The following is a 14,408-nucleotide window of genomic DNA, read 5'->3' on the forward strand; positions in this document are numbered from 1 at the left end:
TATGCTCAGACGGCCATTCTGAATACAGAACTGCTCTAAGAGCCAGGCTTTTAAGGTGGGTTGTGTGGGGAGGAAGGTAGCCAGCTATGCCCCTGAGGCTTTTCACTAATAGTGGTCTCAGAAAGTGTTAAGAGTTGCTCCCTTGGCTAAGAATTCTTCAGGAAAGTTTACTCAAGAGGCACGTGATTCCCTGATTCCCCGTCACCAGGCACTCCTGGCCCCTTAGGAAGCTGTGACATTGGTAGTTACACCCTCTTTTCGGTGGCAGATGAAAACATAGAGCTTTGTTTGGAGCAGTTCCTAGTGGTTAGCGTTCCACAGAGATGCCACCGGGACTTGGGCAGGTGGCTGGTGACTATTTCACAAACACGCAGGGTTTCAGTGCAGGAGCCGCGCAGGGGTTGGGGTGGAGAAGGGCAGAAATAAAATGGTTTTGGCACACGGGAACCCAGGAGGAAAGCTGAAGGGCTCAGAACCGTCCCCGCCACCTAGTAAGTCCTGTGTGTTTGTGGGAGCTCTTAAGAGGGGGCGGGTTCTGTGTTTAAATTGGGTGGCGAGATTGGAATCGACTTGAAGAAGGTGAGGGAATCTGCTCAACTGGTCTCTGAGGAAAGAGTATTCCAGGCAGGATGAACGGCCATAGGAAAAAGTCTGGCAAGTTCCACAGCATCACAGACACCCTGGGGCTGGGTTGGGTGAGAGACTAGAAAGGAAGTGTCCCTGCTTACATGAGGCCCGTGAGGCCCTGGTGAGGATTTGGGCTTTCACTCTCAGTGAGATGGAACCACACGGGTGGGTGGTTCACAGAGGAACAGCAAGATTCGGTCTTTCTCTCTGGCGTACTAGGAATAACTGGGGAGTAGTGAGGGGCAAGGGTTGGAGTAGGAAGACCTGGCAAGAGGTTCTGGCAAAATTGGACAGGATATAGTGAGGCCAGAGTAGTCAGAGGAGGTGTGAGGAGAGTCTGATTCTGGAAACGTTGAGAAGCCAGCATTCACTCCTGAGGGACTGGTACAGGGCAGTGAGAGTGTGCCCAGCAAAGTTTGCTGTCTTTCTTTATATGCGTGGTGACCCCGTGTTGTTTAGTCTGAGTTGGAGGGATGTGGTTGCCATCGAGTGGTTGTGGGAAATAATAGATTGTTCTCTCATTCAGAGTATTTGTTGAGCACCCACTACATGTTAGGCATACGATGATGAAAAAGACAAGCTAAGGTCATTATCCACATGGAGCAGCCATTCCAGTCAGTAGAATTAGACAGTAAATGTGTAAACAGTGCCAACCAGGGGTAAGGGCTATGCGGAAAATAAAATGGGGTAATGTGACGACATCCTGGGTTGCTCAATGTCAGGGGCTGGAAGAGCCCTCTGTGGAGGTGACATCTGCCCTGATGTCATTCATCCCTGAATATCAAATGCTTGCCTTTAGAATGATCTAGACCATTAGAGATGTGTCACGACCTCTCATGGAACTGCTTGAACCGAATTTCATTTTGTTGTTACCTCACAAGACCTTTTAAACTATAGCCTAATGGAATTCCATGTGTAAACTCAGGGTATTGTCGAGAATCTTGTCCACCATGAGGATCAGTGAGTGAATTTTCTCATATCCCTGTTCCAAAAATTGTGGAAATACTTTTTTTCTGATCTTTTGGCTGCAGTCATGTAACCAGTTGTTTTCTATTCTTTGCTTCTGTGGCTAACAAGCTAAAAATCAAATCTGTAACCCCTCCTCTTGCAAGCATATAGGACTAATGGCATACATTCGTATACTAGCTTAATCCCTGTTTCAACTTACTTTATTTTACTCATTCATCCAATATATTTTTATTATTTTTTTAAACATACCTTCTTTTTTTGTTGTTGTTGTTAATGTTGTATTTTATTTTTGAGAGAGAGGGAGACACAGAATTCCAAGCAGGCTCCAGGCTCTGAGCTGTCAGCACAGAGCCTGACGCAGGGCTCCAACACACGAACTGTGTGAGATCATGACCTGAGCTGAAGTCAGATGCTTAAGCAACTGAGCCACCCAGGTGCCCCCATCTTCTTTTTTTTAATGTTTATTTTTTGAGGGAGAGAGAGACAGAGAGTGAAAGAGAATCCTAAGCAGGCTCCATGCTTTCAGCACAGAGCCCGACTTGGAGATTGAACTCACGAACCATGAGATCATGATCTGAGCTGAGATCAAGAGTCGGCCACTTAACCAACTGAGCCACACACGTGCCCTGACAGTATATTCATGTTTATTGTGTAGTATTCCATTGTATCAGTTTATTTATCCATTTGCCTGTTGATGGACAATTGAATGGTTTCCAGGTTTGGCTACTATGAATAAAGCTCTGTGAACATTTTTTCTGTGGACAAATATTTTCATTTTCTTAAATAAATACCAGAGGTAGAGTTGCTGGGTCAGAAGAAAAGTATATGATTGACTTTATAAGAAATGGCCAGGGGCACCTGGCTTTCTCAGTTGGTGGAGCATGTGACTCTTGATCTTGGAATTGTGAGTTCATGCCCCACGTTGGGTGTAGAGATTACTTAAAAATAAAATCTTTAGGGGCACTGGGTGTCTCAGTCGGTTAATTGTCTGACTCTGATTTCAGCTCAGGTCATGGTCTCACAGTTTGTGAGTTCGAGTTCTACATCAGGCCAGTATATTGGAATTCTCTCTCTCTTCCTCTTTCTCTGCCTGTGCTCTCCCTGTGCTAGCTCTCTCTCAAAATAAATAAACTTAAAGAAAAAAAAAGATAAAAAATAAAATCTTAAAAAAGCAAAGCAAGAAATGGCCAAGTTTTTTCAGGATGGTTTTACTCTGTTCCAGCATGGTATGAGAGTTTCCATTGCTTTATTTTCTTTATGCTCTTTTCTAGAATTTCATCCAGTATTTAGTCTTTTGCATCTGGCTTTTTCCACTTAGCATAACGATTTTGAGATTTGGTCATGTCGTGTTTATCAGTAGTTTGTTTTTAACCCGCCCTACCTCTACCCCTCAGTAGTGTGTTTCTTTTTCTTTCTTTTTTCTTTTTTTTTTTAATTTATTTATTTTGATAGAGTGCACACCCGAGCAGGCGAGGGGTGGGGGGAGAGAGAGAGAGAGAGAGAGAGAGAGAGAGAGAGAGAGAGAGAATGAATATCCCAAGCAGGCTCTGCGCTGTCAGTGCATAGCCCAACTCGGGGCTCAAACTCACGAACCATGAGATCATGACCTGAGCCGAAATCAAGAGTCAGATGCTTAACTGACTGAGCCACCCAGTTGCTCCAATAATGTACCATGTGCCTATGTCACAGATTGGTTATACACTCACCATTTGTTGGGCTATTTCCATGGTTTGGCTGTTATCAATAAAGCACATGAAGGTCTTTGTGCCAACATAGAGTTGTTTTTTTTTCCCTCTTGGGTAAATACAAGTGGGACTGCTGAGTGGTGTGTTAAGTACATTTTAGCTTTAGAAGAAACTGCCAAAGTGTTTATGGCATTTTGCACTCCCACCAGCAGCAGGTGGGGGTTCCTGTTCTCCGTGTCCTTGACAAAAACGTGGTCTTGTCAGTCTTTTTTATGTCAGCCCTTCTAATAGGTATGTAGTGAGACCTCACAGTGGTTTTGATCCGCATTTTCATAATGTTAATCTTAAAAATAAAGCAGTTATTTTCCCAGCGAAAACGGGTTTATTCAGGAATGGAGAGACTTGCAATCTGGAACACGCAAGCTAGAGCAAAACCGTAGGCACGTCCACCAAACAAAGGAGAGGAATGTTATTTTCTGGAGAAGGAGGTGGTTTGAAGGGGCTGTTTTGAATGAAAGTCCATTGGAGACAACAGTTTATCATTGGCTGAGTCGAAAGGGTAGTTAATTTCTTGTAGGAGACGCAATGTGCATCTTTCCCTGTTGGGGCCTGCAATTGACAATTCTTTCCTGTTGACATTCTTCTGTTGGGTCTGTAATTGACAATTTTTCCTGTAATTGATTTTGAGTGGTAGGTTCTTCTAGCCTCCCCTCCTAGCCTCCAAGACTACTGTAGTGAGATTTCTCTATTAATTTTCGCAATAATTACTAATGATACTTAGTATCTTTTTTTTTTTTTTTCTGTTTTTACTTTTATTTGCATGTATTTCATGCAGAATTTACTCCCGGGCCATAAGTTTTTGTTTCTTCAGTTTCTTCTGGGATATCTTTTTCTTCTGTGCAACCTCCTCTTGTGGTTTAGGAACAGTCTGCTCTTTTTCAGTAAGGATCATCTCAGTGTGGCAGGGAGAGCTCATGTATGGGTTAATCCCACCATGAGCCCTGTAAGTTCTATGTCGCATTTTGGGGGCTCTGTTCACCTGGATGTGCTCAATGACCAGAGAATCTACATCTAAACCCTTTAAGTTCAGCATTACTTTCTGCATTTTTAAGCATGTGCAGTAAAAATTCAGCACTCTTTTTGGGCCACCGACCCTGTGTCCAGCCCCACTGTTTGGCCTGGGCCCACCTACCAGCTCCACCATTGTAGCGTCGGAATGGCACACATTGTTTCTGCAAAGTGACATCTTTCAGATACTTGGTGGCTTTTTGGATATGCATACCCTTGATGGCCTGGGCAGTTTCCCGTGTGTTCTTAAAGTGAACACGAAGATTTGAACCTCTTTATTTGCATGATTTTGTCGGGTTTTCCGGGTCAAGTGAATAGCGAACCATTTTCAGAGATCACCTCAGGCTGCTTACGGGAAGAGGCTAATGATGTTTAGTATCTTTTAATGTGGTCATTAGCCAGTTTTATACCTTCATTTGTGAAATGTCCACAACTTTTGCCCATTTTTATAAATTGGATTGAAAAAAAAATTGGGGTGGTCTTTTTTTTTTCTTAATTGAGTTTTAGGAGTTTTTAAAAAGTATAACCTGATTGTAAGTCCTTTGTCATCATGAATATCTTCTCACAATCTAAGACTTACCTTTTCAGTTTTTGATGAGCAGAAAATTTTAATTACAAATTTTTTTTTTAGTTTATTTTTGAGACAGGGAGAAAGCACGAGCTGGGGAGGGGCAGAGAGAGAGGGAGACAGGAACTGAAGCCGGCTCCATGCTGATAGCAGAGATCCCGATGTGGGGCTTAACCCACAAGCAATGAGGTCATGACCTGATCCAAAGTCAGACGCTCAGCCAACTGAGCCACCCAGATGCTTCGGAAAAATTAAATTTTGATGAAGTCCAATTTATCAGCCTTTTTTTTTTTTTTTCCAGCTTTTTCTTCTATGATTAGTGTCTTTGTGTTCTAAGACATTGTTGGCCATTCTAAGGTTGCAAAGATTTTCTCCTGTGTTGTCTTCTAGAAATTCTATGGTTTTAGATATTACATTTAGATATATGATCCATCCCAAAATAATTTTTATATTTGGTGTAAGGTAGGGATCAAGATTAATTCTTCATAATGTATATATCCAGTTGTTCCAATAATACATATTGAAAAGAATGTTCTTTATTCATAGAATTAATTTGCTTTTATTGAAAATCAATTGATTGTATATGTGAGAATTTTCGACCTCTTGTTGTTCCATTGATTTAACTTTACTTCAATACTATACTGTCTTGAGTATTTACTTTGTATCCTGCCACTTTGTTAAACTCATCTATCCCAGTAGCTTTTTTGTATATTCTAGGATTTCCTATTTACACAATCATGTGATCTACAAATAAAGACAGCTTTACTTATTTATATCCAATCTTTATGCCTTTTATTTCTTTTCTTACATTATATAGACTGAGACCATCGCTACAATGTTGACTAGACTGTGTTTAGAGTGGACATCTTTGCATTGTTTTTAATCTTAGGGGGAGAGCACTGACTGTTTCACCAATTAGTATGATGTTGTTACTATAGATTCTTCATAGATGCTCTTTATTAGTTTGAAGTAATCACCTACCATTTTTACTTTGTGAGGAGTTTGATCTTGAATAAGTTTTATCTTAAATTTTGTCAAATACTTTTCTGTATTTATTGAAATGGTATCGATTTTTCTCATTTATTACATTAATGCGGTGGAGTACATTGATTTTTCTTTCCTTTCCTTTCTTTTTTTTTTTTCTTTAGATTTTATTTTTACATAATATCTACACCCAATGTGGGACTCAAACTCACAACCGTGAGATCAAGAGTTGCACGCTCTACCAACTGAACCAGCCAGGTGCCCGTGATTTTTCAAATGTTGAACCAACCTTGTATTACTAGTATAAACTCCACTTGGATATGACTATCATTTTTATATATTGCTGGATTTAATTTGCTAATATTTTGTTTTACAACTTGGTAGTGATATTTTTCAATTTGTGAATTTTTTGGTCTAAGTTCATGAATGATATTATCTGCAATTTTCTTTTACACAGTAGCAGACTTTGGTATCAGAGTTATGCTGCCTCATAAGACAAGCTGGGAAGTATTCCCTTCTCTTCCTCTTTCTGAAGGAGTTTGTATGAGTACATTCCCATTGTGCTACTATCACCACCATCCATCTCAAGAATTTTTTCGTCTTCCCAAACTGAAACTTTGTACTCATTAAACACTAACACTCAATAGAATAGGGAGCTCGGGGCGCCTGGGTGGCTCAGTCAGTTAAGTGTCCGACTTCGGCTCAAGTCATGATCTTGAGGTTTGTGAGTTCCAGCCCTGCGTCGGGCTCTGTGCTGACAGCTTGTAGCTTGGAGCCTGGAGGCTACTTTAGATTTTGTGTCTCCCTCTCTCTCTGCCCCTCCCCTATTCTCCTTCTGTCTCTTTCTCTCTCAAAAATTGATAAATAAATGTTAAAAAATATTAAAAAAAAATAGCTCAAATGATTTTCAACAAGGGTGCTAAGACCATTTAATGGGGGAAAGGAGTCATTTCAACAAGTAGTCCTGGGGAGCATCTGACTTTGGCTCAGATCATGATCTCACAGTTTGTGGGTTCGAGCCCCACATCTGGTTTTGTGCTGACAGTGCAGAGCCTGCTTTGGATTCTCTGTCTCCCTCTTTCTCTGTCCCTACCCCACTCACTCACTCTCTCAAAAATAAATAAACATTAAAAATTTTTTTGAAGAAGGGGCACCTGGGTAGCTCAGTAGGTTAAGCATCTGACTTTGGCTCAGGTCATGATTTCACGGTTTGTGAGCTTGAGTCCCACTTCGGGTGAGCCCTACTTCTCTCTCTCCCTCTCTCTCTCTGCCCCTCGTGGGATTCAGTCTCCCTCTCCTTCTCTCTCTGCCCCTTGCTCACTTGTGCTCTTTCTCTGTCAAAAAATTAAAAAAAATAAAATGTAAAAACACTACAACAAGTAGTCCTGGGAAAACTAGATTATTCACATGTAAAAGACCTTATATGATGTACAAAATTTAACACAAAATGGATCAAAGACTTAAGAGACCCACGAGACTGAACTTCAGAGACCTGTGAGCTAGGGGCACCTGGGTGGTGCAGTTGGTTGTGTCCAACTCTTGATTTTGGCTCAGGTCATGATCTCATGGTTTGTGGGTTCAAGCCCCGCGTTGGGTGTGTGCTCTTGGGATTCTCTCTCTCACTCTCTCTCTGTCCCTCCCTTGCTCTCTTTCTCTCTCAAAATAAATAAACATTAAAAAAAAAAAAAAAGACCTAAGAGCTAAAACTATAAAACTCGTGGAAGGAAACATAGGGAAAAGCCTCAGAACAGTATATTTGTCAGTGATTTTTTTTGACTCTGACACTAAAAGCACAGGAAACAATAGTAAAAATTGATCAATTGGACTATATAAAAAATCAAGAATTTCTGTTTATCAAAGGACACAATCAACAGTGAAAAGGCAGGCAGCCCACATGGGCACTTGGCTGGCTTAGTTGGTAGGGCATGTGGCTCTTAATCTCGAGGCTGTGAGTTTGAGCCCCATGTTGGGTGTAGAGTTTACTTAAGAAAAAAAAAAGCAGCCTACAGAATGGGAGAAAATATTTTCAAATCCTGTATCTGACAAAGGGTTAACAACCAGTATATATAAAGAACTTGTACACTCAAATGAAACAAAACCCAAATAACCCAATTGAAAAATGGGCAAAGTACTTGAATAGCTATTTCTCCAAAGAAGATATACAGATGGCCAACAAGCACGTGAAAAGATGCTCAACATCACTCATCATCACTCAGGGAAATGCAAGTCAGAACCACAACAGAAAATAACAAGTGTTGACAAGGATATGGAGAAATTGGAGTCCTTTTGTATTGCTGCTGGGAATGCAAAAAATTATGCAGCTGCTGCAGAAAACGGTATGGTGGTTCCTCAAAAAACTAAAAATGGAAAAAATCCAATTCTACTTCTGAGTATATATCCAGGAGAATTGAAAGCAGGGTCGTGAAGATATGTATACGTATGTATACATATCCGTGTGTGTGTGTGTGTGTATATATATATATATTATATATAATATATATATTAAAAATGTTTTTATTTATTTTTGAAACAGAGACAGAGCATGAGCAGGGGGGGAGGGGGGGCAGAGAGAGAGGGAGACACAGAATCCGAAGCAGGTTCCAGGCTCTGAGCTGTCAGCACAGAGCCCGACACAGGGCTCAAACTCATGGAGTGTGAGATCATGACCTGAGCTGAAGTCGGATGCTTAACCGACTGAGCCACCCAGGCGCCCCTATATTTATATATATTTTTAAGAACTTATTTTTGTGGGGCACCTGGGTGACTCAGTCCATTAAGTGTCTGACTTTTGATTTTGGCTCAGGTCATGATCTCACGGTTTGTTAGATCAAGCCCTGTGTTAGGCTCTGTGCTGACAGTGTGGAACCTGCTTGGGATTCTCTCTCTCTCTCCCTCTCTTTTTGCCCCTCCCCTGCTTGCTCTCAAAATAAATAAACTGTAAAACAAAATTATTTTTGAGTAATCTCTACACCCCGTGTGGTGCTCGGGCTCACAATCCTGAGATCAAGAATTGCACACTCGTGTGTGTGTGTGTGTGTGTGTGTGTGTGTGTGTGTATGTGTGTGTGTAGAGAGAGAGCGACAGAGCACAAGCGGGGAGAGGCAGAAAGGGAGACATAGAATCTGAAGCAGGCTCCAGGTTCTGAGCTGCCAGCATAGAGCCCAACCTGGGGCTCAAGCTCACAAACTGCGAGGTCATGACCTGAGCCAAAGTCAGCCGTTTAACCCACTGAGCCACCCAGGCACCCCGCACAGTCTTCCAACTGAGCCATCATCCAGGTGCCCCTTGATGAGAGATTTATACACCCATATTTATAGCAGCATTATTCTCAGTAGCCCAAAGTAGAAACACCCAAATGTCCATTGACAGATGAATAAATTTAAAAATATGTGTATATAATGTGTGCGTATATATAACATTCCCACATGTGTATATATACACGTTTATATAGGTCTATCATACGTATCTTACATATATATGTAAATGTGTGTATATATATATATATATATATATGCGCAGAAGAATATTATTCAGCCTTAAAAAGGAAGGAAATTTTAACACATGCTACACTGTGCATTTATCTTGAGGACATTTTACTAAATAAGCCAGTCAGGAAAAGACAAACTGTATTATTCCATTTATGTGTGGTACCTGGAGTAGTCAACACATAGAGACAGAAATTAGGCTGTTGCCAGGGGCTGGTGGGAGTGGGGCCGGGTTCGGGTTTAGTGGGTACAGAGTTGCAGATCTGCAGGATGAAATAAATCCTGGGCATGGTTGTAAGATGATATGAATCTATCTAACACGACTGAACTACCCACGTGAAAATGGTTAAATGTTTAATTTTACCATATCCTGCCATGATTAAAAAAAATCTTTGGGAGAGAAAAAACACTAATTTCAGTTTCCTGTTTTTGATGATTATCAACAGTGCTGCTACAAACATTCTCGTACAGGTTTTATGTGAACGGAAGTTGTCCTCTCTCTAGGATAAATATCTAGGAGTACGATTGCTGAGTTATAAGGTGAGTAAGGGTATGTTTAAGTCTATTTTTTTGCCCCCCCAACTCTATTTTTTAATTTAAATTTTATTTTTTTTTTAAGAGAGAGAGAGCAGGGGAGAGGGACAGAGAGAGAGAGAGAGAGAGAGAGAGAGAGAGAGAGAGAAAGAATCCCAAGCAGCCTCCCTGCTCAGTGTGGAGCCCAAAGGAGGGCTGCTTCCCACGACCCTGGTATTGTGACCTGAGCCGAAATCAGGATTCCGATGCTCAACTGATTGAGTCACCCAGGAGGCCTATTTTTATTTATTTTAATTTATTATTAAAAAAAAAATTTTTTTTAACGTTTATTTATTTTTGAGACAGAGAGAGACAGAGCATGAATGGGGGAGGGTCAGAGGGAGGGAGACACAGAATCTGAAACAGGCTCCAGGCTCTGAGCTGTCAGCACAGAGCCTGACGCAGGACTCGAACTCACGGACCGCGAGATCATGACCTGAGCCGAAGTCGGCCGCTTAGCCGACTGAGCCACCCAGCGCCCCTTAATTTTATTATTATTATTTTAAAAATGTGTGCTGTATTTTCTTTCTTTCTTTTTTCTTAAAGTCTATTTCTTTATTTTGAGAGAGTGAATATGTGTAGGAGGGGCAGAGAGAGAGGGAGAGAGAGTGAGAGAGCATCCCAAGCAGGCTCTGCACTGTCAGTGCCAGGTGCCTGATGCAGAGCTCAAACTCCCAAACTGTGAGATCATGACCTGAGCCATGATCAAGGGTTAGACGCTTAACCAACTGAGCTGCCCAGGTGCCCCTATTTTTTATTTTTTTTAAGTAGACTTCATGCTCAGTGTGGAGCTCAACCATCAACTCTGAGATCAAAAACTGAGCTGAGATCAAGAGTTGGACGCTTAACTGACTGAGCCACCGGGGCTCCTTGGGTATGTTTAACTTTATAAGAAACTGCCAAACTGTTTCACAGTGGTTGTACATTTGCATCCCCTAAGCATGAAAGTCCCTCATTCACATTCTCACCAGGACCCTATGGCCAGGTTCCCCTGCCCCCTCCATTCTAATAGGTGTGTTGTGATATCTCACTGTGGTTTTAATTTTCATTTCCCTAATGTCTAATAATGAGTCTCTTTTCCCCATGTTTATTTGCCATTTGTATGTCTTTTTTTTGGCAAAGTGTCCAGATCTTTCGCTCACTTTGAAAAATTGGGTTTGGTTTGTCTTGTTGAGTTTTGAGATAGAAGTCCTTTATATGTTTTGGATACTAGGTTTGGTTTTTTTTTTTTAATTGAGATATAATTGACATATAACATTATACGTTCAACATAATGTGTACAACATAATGATTTGATATAATTTATATATGGTGAAATAGTGAGAAATCATCACAATAAGTTGAGTTAATGTTCATTACCACACATAGTTACAATTGTTTTTCTTGCGATAAGAATTTTTAAGGTCTACAGTCTTAGCAATTTTTAAATAGGCAATATATTATTATTTTTTAATTTTTATTATTTAAAGTTTTTATTTAAGTAATCTCTGTGCCCACCGTGGGGCTTGAACTCATGACCCCAAGATCCAGATCAAGAGTCGCACGCTCTTCCAACTGAGCCAGCCAGGCGCCCCTTCAATACAGTATTATAAACTATAGTCACCATGCTATGTATTACATCCCCAGGACTTTAAAACTTTATAACTGGAAGTTTGTACCTTCTGACCCCCGTTACTCATTTTGCCTACATCCCCACCGACTCTATTAACCACCACTTTATTCTCTGTATCTGTGAGTTCAAGGTTTTTGTTTGTTTTTTTTAGGTTCCACACATAAGTGAGATCATATGGTATTTATCTTTTCCTATCTGGCTTATTGCACATAGTATAAGGCCCTCAGGTTCTATCCAGGTTGTTGCAAATGGCAGGATTTCCTACTTTTTTATGGCTGAGTAAAATTCCATTGTGTGTGTGTGTGTGTGTGTGTGTATATATGTATATGGGTGGCTCAGTCGGTTGAGTGACTCTTAATTTCAGCTCAGGTCATGAGCTCACAGTTGGTGAAATTGAGCCCTGAGACGGGCTCTGTGCTGATAGCATGGAGCGTGCATGGAATCCTGTCTCTCCCTCTCTCTCTCTGCCCCTCCCCCGCTTGCTTGTGTGCTCTCTCACTCAAGATAAAGTGGAATTGCTGGGTCACATGATAGTTCTATTTTTAGTTATTTCATAAAGTTTCCCAGAGTGGTGGTACCAGTTTACATTCCTGCCCACAGGACACAAAAGTGGTCTTTTTCCTCCACATCCTCACGAATACTTGTTATTTCTTGTCTTTTTGATGGTAGCTATTCTAACAGGTGTGAGGGGATACCTCATTGTGGTTTTGACTTGCCATCTGTATGTATTTTTTGGGAAAATGTCTGTTTAGATGCTTTGCCCGTTTTTATTCGGATTTTTAAAAATGTAGTTGTATGAGTTGTTTATCTATTTTGGATAATAACCCCTTATCGGACATAGGATTTGCAAATGATTTCTTCCATTTAGTAGGTTGCTTTTAAAAAAAGTTTTTTGGGGGCACCTGGGTGGTTCAGTTGGTTAAACATCTGACTTTGGTTCAGGTCATGGTCCCACGGTTCACAGGTTCGAGCCCCACGTTGGGCTCTGTGCTGACAGTTCAGAGCCTGGAGCCTTCTTTGGATTCTGTCTCCCTCTCTCTCTGCCCTTCCCCCACTCACTCTGTCTCTCTCTTTCTCAAAAATAAACATTAAAACATTAAAAAAGTTTTTTAAATACCTATTTATTTATTTCCAGAGAGAGCCAGGGAGGGGCAGAGAGAGAGGGAGAGAGAGAATCCCAAGTCGGTTCCACACTTAGTGTGGAGGCTGATGCAGGGCTTGATCTCACGAGCCACAAGATCATGACCTGAGCCAAAGTGAAGAGTCAGCCACTTAACTAAGCTACCCAGGCGCCCCTGCTTTTTTAAAGTAAATCCTATGCCCAACGTGGGGCCCAAACTTATGACCCCAAGATCCAGCCTCACATGCTCTACCAAGTAGGCCAGCCAGTTGCCCCATAAGCTGCTTTTTCATTTTGTTGATGATTTCCTTTGCTGTGCAGAAACTTTTCACTTGGATGTAGTACATTTATTTACTTTTTAAAAAATATTTATTTTTGAGAGCATTTAAGTGAGCAGGGGAGGAGCAGAGAGAGAGGGAGACAGAGGATCCAAAGTAGGCTTTGCACTGGCAGCACAGAGCCCAATGTGGGGCTCGAACCCATGAACTGCAAGATCATGACCTGAACCAAAGTCGGACGCTTAACTGACTGAGCCACCCAGGTGCTCCAAGTTTACTTTTGTTTTTGTTGCCTTTAATTTCTTGGATACCAGTTTTTGTTATAAATGTCATTTCCAGATATTTTCTCCCAGTCTGTGGTTTGTCTTTTTATTCTTTTTGCAAAGTGAAATCTTGATTAAGTCCACTTTATCATGGTTTTGAGTCATGGTATAGAGTCCTATGTAAGAGTTCTTTGACTGACCCATGCTTAGTTTTGTCTCTGCCCTATGTTTAGTTTTATTTATTTCTTAATTTTTTTAAAACGTTTACTCATTTTTTGAGAGACAGAGCATGAGCAAGGGAGGGGCAGAGAGAGAGGGAGATACAGAATCTGAAGCAGCCTCCAGGCTCTGAGCTGTCAGCAGCAAGCCCGATGAGGAGCTCGAACTCACGAGCTGTGAGATCATGACCTGAGCTGAAATTGGACACTTAACTGACTGAACCACCCAGGTGCCCCTATAGTTTTATTTTTTGCATCTACGTCTATGATCCACTTTGAGTTAATTTTTGTGGTCGATGTGAGGTGTAGGTTGAGGTTGTTTGCATGTGGGTATCCAGATATTCCAGTACAACTTGTTGAAAAAAGTATACTTTGTCCTCTGAATTACCCTTTGTGAAAAATCAATTGACCATATTTGTGTGGATCTATTTCTGGCCTCTCTATTCTGTTCCTTTGATCTGTGTGTCTGTTCTTTCTCCAGAAGCATGCCGTCTTGATTACTGTAGCTCTATAGTAAGTCTTAACATCAGGTGGCATTAGTTCTGACATTTTGTTTTTCTCTTTCAAAATTGTTGGCTCCTCTAGTTCCGCATATACTTTAAATCTTTAAAAAAAATTTTTAATGTTTATTTTTTGAGAGAGAGGCAGAGTGTGAGCAGGGGAGGGACAGAGATAGAGGGAGGGAGACACAGAATCCAAAGCAGGCTCCAGGCTCTGAGCTGTCAGCACAGAGCCTGATGTGGGGCTCGAACTCACAGACCGCGAGATCATGACCTTAGCTGAAGTCGGATGCTCAACCGACTGAGCCACCCATGCTGCTTTTTTTTTCTTTTCTTTTTTTAATGTTTACTTTCCACATATACTTTAGAATCAGCTTGTCTGTATCTATGGAAAGCAGTGCTGGAATAATCATTGGGAATGTGTTCAATCCACAGATCAGTTTGGAGTGAATTGACAC

The 14,408-nt window shown here is 41.2% G+C and overlaps 1 long non-coding RNA gene across 3 annotated transcripts in view; it reads left to right on the forward strand.

The window, feature by feature from the left end:
- Nucleotides 1–14,408, forward strand: part of LOC147578870 (uncharacterized) — a 76,276-nt gene that overhangs the window by 14,470 nt on the left and 47,398 nt on the right. For 2 of the 3 annotated variants that reach the window (XR_015253280.1, XR_015253278.1), the window contains exons 4-5: nt 9,833–9,926; nt 10,731–10,833. This is a non-coding gene — a long non-coding RNA (uncharacterized LOC147578870). The remainder of the gene's footprint in view (nt 1–9,832; nt 9,927–10,730; nt 10,834–14,408) is intronic. The other variant, XR_015253279.1, reaches the window with a different exon arrangement.

Source organism: Puma concolor, chromosome B4 (genome assembly GCF_028749965.1).
Source record: "Puma concolor isolate L17-30 chromosome B4, mPumCon1.1.hap2, whole genome shotgun sequence".
NCBI lineage: Eukaryota > Metazoa > Chordata > Mammalia > Carnivora > Felidae > Puma > Puma concolor.